Genomic DNA, 7,500 nt, shown 5'->3' with positions numbered 1-7,500 from the left:
GTGATCACTTAAGGTATTAAAAGCAAAAAAAAAAAAAAAAAAAAAAAATGAAACGTCAGCAGTAAGTTGGGCGTGAACGCAAAAACTAATGTTTCTGAGAAAAAAAAAATATGTTCGACCACGCCGATAGCTATACCACGACCTTGCAAATTTATATAGTTAACGTATATGAGAGGTAAAGCAGTGCAACATGCGCAGATGTTGAAATCGTTTAGAAAGAGACGAGTTTACGTGACTTCTGGATCAGATTCCGCGATCGTTAAGGTAGAAAAAAAAAATTAATATTTTGTTCTAAATTTCACATATTATGCGTTCGAGTCCCTGTCGGGTTAGGTAGTACCAGAATTATTCTTATTCGCTTTGGATGTCAAACGTTTTAGCGAGACATACATACATACATACATACATACACACTGACAGGCATCTCTCTTTTATATAACAGATATTAAGTATCTACTTACATTTCGAGCTTTTTATTGCATCGTGATATACACATTATTTTTAAATTTAAAAGCTCTACTATTATATAAAGAAACTTTGTGTGTATGGTGTGTGTGTGTGTGTGTGTGTGTGTGTGTGTGTGTGTGTGAGAGAGAGAGAGTTCGTTCCCTATAGACTCGAAAACGACTAGGGCGATTTTTATGAAATTTCACACGAAGGTACTTTTGTGCCTGGCAGTGTTCTTAGATAGGTTTTGTATCGGAATGTCTTCGATAAGTATCGATAATCAGTAATTGAAATAATTCGATGAAAGAAAGAATGGACAATTTTGACCAAATTTAACACTTTAAACAGCCTAACGTCACAAATGCATTTGAGAAGCTTCATTACCACATAAGCCGAAAGACCCGACATATAAAAATCAACAATAGGTTCTTTGATATGACAGGGGCGCGTTCGAAATGAATGTTGTGCTTAAAGCACAATTGCACCATGATATTTTACTTTTTCATTTTAAACTTAAATTCAAGCCATTATCACTGCACAAGCAATAAGGCCAGCATATAAAACCAACAGTAAGTTCTTTTATATGACGGGGGCGCGTCCGAAATGAATGTTTTTGTTTAGAGCACAATGGGAGCATGATATTTGACTTTTGCATTACACTTTAATTCAAGCCATTATATATGGAAAATAATTTTACAAAATCAACAGTAAGTTCTCGACAGTGCAATGTAGACTACAATGTATTGTGGACTAAGTCACTGCGAGGAAGTATGTGAAGCTTCCGCCGGGTGCACCGCGATATATCCGCAACTAGAGCAGGCAATCAATCGATTTGATTTCAAAATTGCCGATTTCACCGATTCCGATGACAATAAAAATATGGGAGTGTGAAACATTCGTTGATCATCATTCAATCCAGGGCAATGCCAGGTCTTTCTGCTAGGTTAACTAAAATGATATTGATGAATCACAGACAATGCCCGATAAGACAGCTATTTATATAGGAACGATCTAACTTACATTTTGATTTTTTTTTTTTTTTAGATTTTTAGTTTGAAGCGTAACCATTGTAATGATCTTACCGGAATAATTATTTAGGGGGAGTAACTGAAGGGAATTACACCTTTTTCACGTGATAATAAAAAGGGGATAATCCATCAAATGTTGCTTCGTCGGATCACTTGCTATTTAGGTCTGACATAAAAACTCTGTTCATAAATATTTATCTTATTCTATTTACATACACATATATACACTATTGATTTATCTCTCTATTATACTCTGTTCATATCTATCTATCTATCTATCTATCTATCTATCTATCTATCTATCTCGTATTAGGGCCATGTCTATCTGGTCATTAATCTCATTAGACTTCCTTTATCTTTATGCTTGACACCTTGCCAGTTTAAACAGACGCAAATTAAACATTGCACAATCACCTGTTGATTCAGTCTTTTTTTTTTTTTTTTTTTTTTTTTTTTCGTTGCTAATTTCGCTTTTTGTCTTCTTTTTTTACTTTGAGAACTTCCGGGCGGAATAGTACAGCGAACAGGGTGGATTTAGACAGACAAAGAGAACGAGAAAGAGTGCGAAGGGGAGCATGTCTAGGTACGAGAACGGGAGTGGGAGGCTGTTTTAGAAGTACAAATCGCCTTTGCATCGCGCTGTTGGCATGTGATGTTTGAATATGCCTTATCAGAAATGTCACCATACATGGATCGAAGAGACCGAAAAACGTTTTCAGTTATATATATATTGTTTTATTTTCATGAAATGTTACAAAAAAACCCAAAAAAAAACAATAAAAATAGAAAAAAAAAACCCAGAAAAAATAAATAAAAATTAGGCACAAGGCCATCCAAAAATTAGGGGAGGGGAGTCTTTGGTCATCCTCATCACTGTACTTTAGGTAGTCTGTGCTAATTCTAGCTAGAGTTCACATTCACCCTCACCATAATATCGCAAACACACCGGGAGTCATCCTACTTAAGATTCAGGAATCAAATTGAATCTTTTTTTTTTTTTAATAAATAAATATATAAATAAATAATAACATAAACTGCTTCTTTGTCATCAGACATCGCTCGTACATAGGTACTGTGGAACTGCAGAAGATTCTATTAGTTCTCTCGTTCTCTCTCTCCCTCCCTTTCCTCCTCGTCTCTCTCTCTCTCTCTCTCACACACACACACACACACACACACACACACACACACGCGCCTGCTGACTAAGGGTCTATTAAGCATGCGCACGCCATTTGAATACACATGGAAATGAAACCTGGAAAGTCAGGGTTACGGACATGCGATGCATGGAGAGAAAAAAATGATATGAGATAGATATGATGGATGGATGAGTGTGTAATGTTAGTCCTAGAGACAGGCTTAAATCTGATGACCTCGAAGAAATAATAAATCTGGGCAGTTTAGGGAAATATGTGCAGGACATATTTCGTTAGTATAGTTACATTAACCGAATGGATCAGAGTTCTTGGGCTAACACATTGTGGCGTGGTCTCTGGTCTCTGGTCTTGGTAGAGGCCATTTTCGACAACTATAGCGTCTTTGAGTTAGCCAAGAACCACACCAACAAATATTATAGAATGTTTATAAAAAATTATGCCTTAACGAAGGAAGAAAATGAGCGGATACGTAAAGAGATGCATATAGAATGGAAATAAATGAAATGGTAAGAGAATCGAAGGGTCACCAGGTGGTAAGTGCCACCTAAAAAAAATAAAATAAGCAGAGTTTTGTAAATACAGAGTTTTAGAACAAAACATTTTTATACAAGAAATGAAAATATAAAAGTTATTTCTAGTGTTAGGACGATTAATCCAAATCGCAATCAGGAATTGGAAAAATCGGAACATTTGGGTGTATCGAATCTAAAATAAATTGTGCCTCTTTTCCGAAGCCGAAACAATTGGCCTTTTTATTTGATTTTGTTTCAAGCAAAATCTTCTACTGCTGGTAATAATGATAAAATAATAAATATTTATTGATTTTAAACAACCATTAAAACTAAAATCTATAGACTAATCCCCACCAATGTATTTTTACATTTGGGAAAATATCTGCATGCACCATTACTGAACAGTTTTTATTATAAGGCGAGGATCAAGGGTAAGTGGAGTAGTCATGGAAAAGGATTTGCAACCTCTCCTATACGTCAGTGTAGTAACTAATGAAAAGGGAGCCTTCATGTCGCCTTTGACTATGATCGACCATTTTACTTTTTATTTTTTTTTCTCATGTCACAACACTTCTCTTTGAAAATCTGGAAATGTAGAAATATAAAGAAAAGAAAAGAAAAGAAAAGAAAAGTGTCCGGGTTGATATATACATTATTTTCATCAATCCACCCGGATACGTACAAGGCACAGCCTGTCATTTATTTGTAACATTTGGTTGTAATTGCTCGATAAAAAAAAAGAACAAAAGTGTAAAGTCAAGTATACCAAAGAGTGATTACACGAATGAGGTCTGTATTTATTTTATTTATTTTTGATTCTTTGAAATCCTTTGAGGTGAGGCATCATAATTTATGTTTGTTTTTTTTTTTTTTTTTTTTTTTTTTTTTTTTGCGGACTGCTATTCTCATCTTCATAATTGTTGTTGTTTCCTCACGTTTTGGCCAACCCATCCTCTGACCTTCTTCAGGTGATTAACCACGATGGGATAAGAATGCCGAGTCTTGTAACCCTATCCCCAGTAATGAGGCCCCATTTGGAGGCTATGTAGAATGTGGAGTTGCCCCTTAGTTATTATTGCTCCCAAGTCCACTTTGGCCCAGAGTAGCAATATCTCTTAGGGCATCAGTTGCTACCAGATCAGGCTAGTTGAAGATATTGACTTTCTGACCAAAAAATGCACCAAATATTACAGACGACTAGGTATCGCCTGTGAATTTAATATTCCCTTGACAATTCCTCTTTTGGAGGAAACCGGTTCAACCTGCCTGGAGTGAATGTCATACAACAATAACACCAATACCCAGCGAATGTATACGCCATATTGTTTTTTTTTCGTTTGTAACAAACGGTGCATCTTTGTAAGTTTCTATTACTGAAAGAAGTAAAAAAGCATTCACAACAAGCATTCGTCTAGCTACAACCACAGTCAACAATTTCCCCTACTCTCTATCTGTGCCTAAAATTAATACAAATTCCATGAACAAAGTTTCTTTCCTAGAACTATGCGCCTGTGAAACTCTACACCAAAGAGCTGCTTTCTATGTACCTACAACATGGTTGTTTTCAAGTCTAATGTAAACAAGTTCTTGTTGAGTCTTCTTCTTAAATAATCAAATTATACCCAATTTTCACCAGTATCAATCATAACAGTGTTGTCTCACTGACTACCTAGCACTCATTACCACTTATCCTTGAGTGGTCTCCAGTCTCGATATGTGGTGACTCTCTTGTAAAAAGAAAAAATGATATCGGGTTGACTAGAATATGTAGTCGATGAATTCGATTGGAATTTAAATATTTCCTATCAAATAACACAGAGTGATAATTTATAAATATGACTGATTAGTAAGGATAAAGGAGAAAATTTTTTTTCTTTTTTCGCAGTGCGAATAAAAAGGAAAAATAAACGATTTTATCTGGGTAGATATATACATTATTGTTCTCAATCCACGGAATATTTTACAGGCTTGCCCTTTTATCGTTTTGTAACGCTTTCTTGCAATGTCTCGATGAATAAAGAGAACAAAAACGAAAATTCAGGTGTATCGGAGAATGGTAAACAAATGACGCCCATCTTCGAATATAAACGTAATATTGCGAAGGAAAAGAAATGAGAGAGAGAGAGAGATAGATAGAGAGAGAGAGAGAGAGAGAGAGAGAGAGAGAGAGAGAGAGAGAGAGAGAGAGAGAGAACATTAGCCAGTTCAGGTCTATTTAAATCCTATATTTCTGAAATAATAAAAGCAATTTAGACACGCCTCTAAAAATACATACCTGTGAATACAAAAACCATTACATTTTTCGTATTCTTTGTATTACATGTATTATTCAGGCTACGGTTCTCACCTTCAGTGTTATTTTCACAACATTTCGGCCGATGTAATCTCCGACCTTTTTCAGGTGTGTCTCGTCGAACTAAGGAATTTTTATTTCGAACTCTGGAATCTGTACAGAATTTCGAACAGAACACTTTATTTTATCCACGGGGATAGATTTCTCTCGTTCTGTAAGCCATAGCCGGATTAAAGGTCTTAAATAATTTGTAATTGCATTCTTAATATCACCCATACTGAGGACTGAACCTTCAACCTCCAGAAAACTGTCACTTAGAACTGATTATTGGGTAGCATTTATATCCGTTGCATCACGGGTCCTTGCCGAAGAGATTCACCTGAAGAAGGTTGGAGGTTACCGAAACATTGTCAGCATAGCATCCAACAGGTAAGCAGTAGTTCAAATAAACTAAATACTACAAATTAGCAATCCTCAGCAGATTTTTGTAAAAAAAAAAAAAAAAAAAAAAAAAAAAATTAAGTTCAGATATGAATTTCGGCTAGCAGCATTTGGGTTTAGAAGAAATTATGTAGGTATGTTCATTTCGGCCAGCGCCGTGTGCGTTTATATGTTTGAAAATGGGAATAGAGATGTGTGTATTCGTATTAGCGTGCCCGTTTTGTTAGTGAGAGAATGTGTGTGTGTGTGTGTGTGTGCGTGTGTGTGTGTGTGTGTGTGTGTATTCATCATCTGCGTTTACGTGTGTGTACGAACCGTAATGCACGTATTCGGTGATCATCGTGTGTTTGCCTCGCTCTAACGACCACAACATTTTAAGGATTTTAGTAATTTATCGTTGTTGTGACTTAATTAAAATAATTTTAGTTAATTACTTTTGACACCAACGAAACTAATATATATATATATATATATATATATATATATATATATATATATATATATATAAAGCTAAAAATTTCAAACCTATGTGAAGATATCTACAGTAGGATGGTCTCTAGAGTAAATGTGGTATTGTGGCGAATGAGATGAATTTAGTTAAGAGTAGAACAAACATTTATTATTTCTGACTAAGGATGGCCAACGACCCCCATTTCGCCATACTTTTGATGCCCTTGTGCCTAATTTGTTTCTGGTATAGTTTTTATTAATTAATTAATTTATTTATTTATTTATTTATTTATTTATTTATTTTAAATATTTTATGCAAATAAATGATGCAAAGTGTAACATCTATTCTTGTACTACACTTCATCTTTTCTGTTCTCAACCAGTAAAGAAAAAATCCTTCTAGACTGAGAGAATTTTTATTTTTGTCCAAATCCAGGGTGCCATTTTTAAAAGAGTTGCATTTTTCTACGCATTAAGAATTGGCCTTATGTCTAAATCTGCTTTCGTTGGGAGACAAGGAAATGGATCTACTCTCTGGCCTTTTAACTCGGAACAAAGTGTAGTATCTGTCTGATACTACACTTCATATTTTCTGCCTTTGGTTAGTGAAGGAAAAATCTTTTTAGACTGAGGTACTTTTTATTTTTATGTTTCTGAATTTTTGAAATGGGGATTGAAAATTCATGTTATTTGGATTATTCGAAGTACTGTTCTCGTCTTGAGTGTTATATTCACAACGTTTCAACCGATGTAACCTCCAACCTTCTTCAGGTGTATCTTGTCGAACTCAAGAATCCTTCTGCTAATGAAACAAGGGCATGCTGTTCCCGTGGATTAAATAAAGAGTTATGTTCGAAATTCCAAGCAGATTTACGAGTTCGACAGATAGATTCATGAGTTCGACAAGATACACCTATAGCAGGTTGGAGGTTACATCGGTCAAAACGTCGTGAGAATAACACTCAAGATGAGAGCAGTATTTCAAATTATCTAAATAATACGAATTTTTATTTTTGCTCCGAATCAGAGTGCTCTCCTCTCCTTTTGAGGGAACTCGATTTTCCATACATTAAAAATCGATTTTGTGTCTAATTCTGCCCTCGTGGAGAAGGAAGAAAAAACAAAATTGGGTGCTTGTTAAGTCGACTGATCGATTTTTTTTTTTTTTTAAT

At 35.1% G+C, this 7,500-nt stretch overlaps 1 protein-coding gene across 2 annotated transcripts in view; it reads left to right on the top strand.

Moving 5' to 3' along the window:
• Positions 1 to 7,500, top strand: part of LOC145254847 (uncharacterized) — a 119,959-nt gene that overhangs the window by 50,679 nt on the left and 61,780 nt on the right. The window lies entirely within an intron of this gene.

The sequence above is a fragment of the Euprymna scolopes genome, chromosome 30 (genome assembly GCF_053919585.1).
Source record: "Euprymna scolopes isolate OS-2025 chromosome 30, ASM5391958v1, whole genome shotgun sequence".
NCBI classification, from domain to species: Eukaryota; Metazoa; Mollusca; class Cephalopoda; order Sepiida; family Sepiolidae; genus Euprymna; species Euprymna scolopes.
Note: the sequence above shows the minus strand (reverse complement) of the source record. Positions and strands in the feature narration are given on the sequence as shown.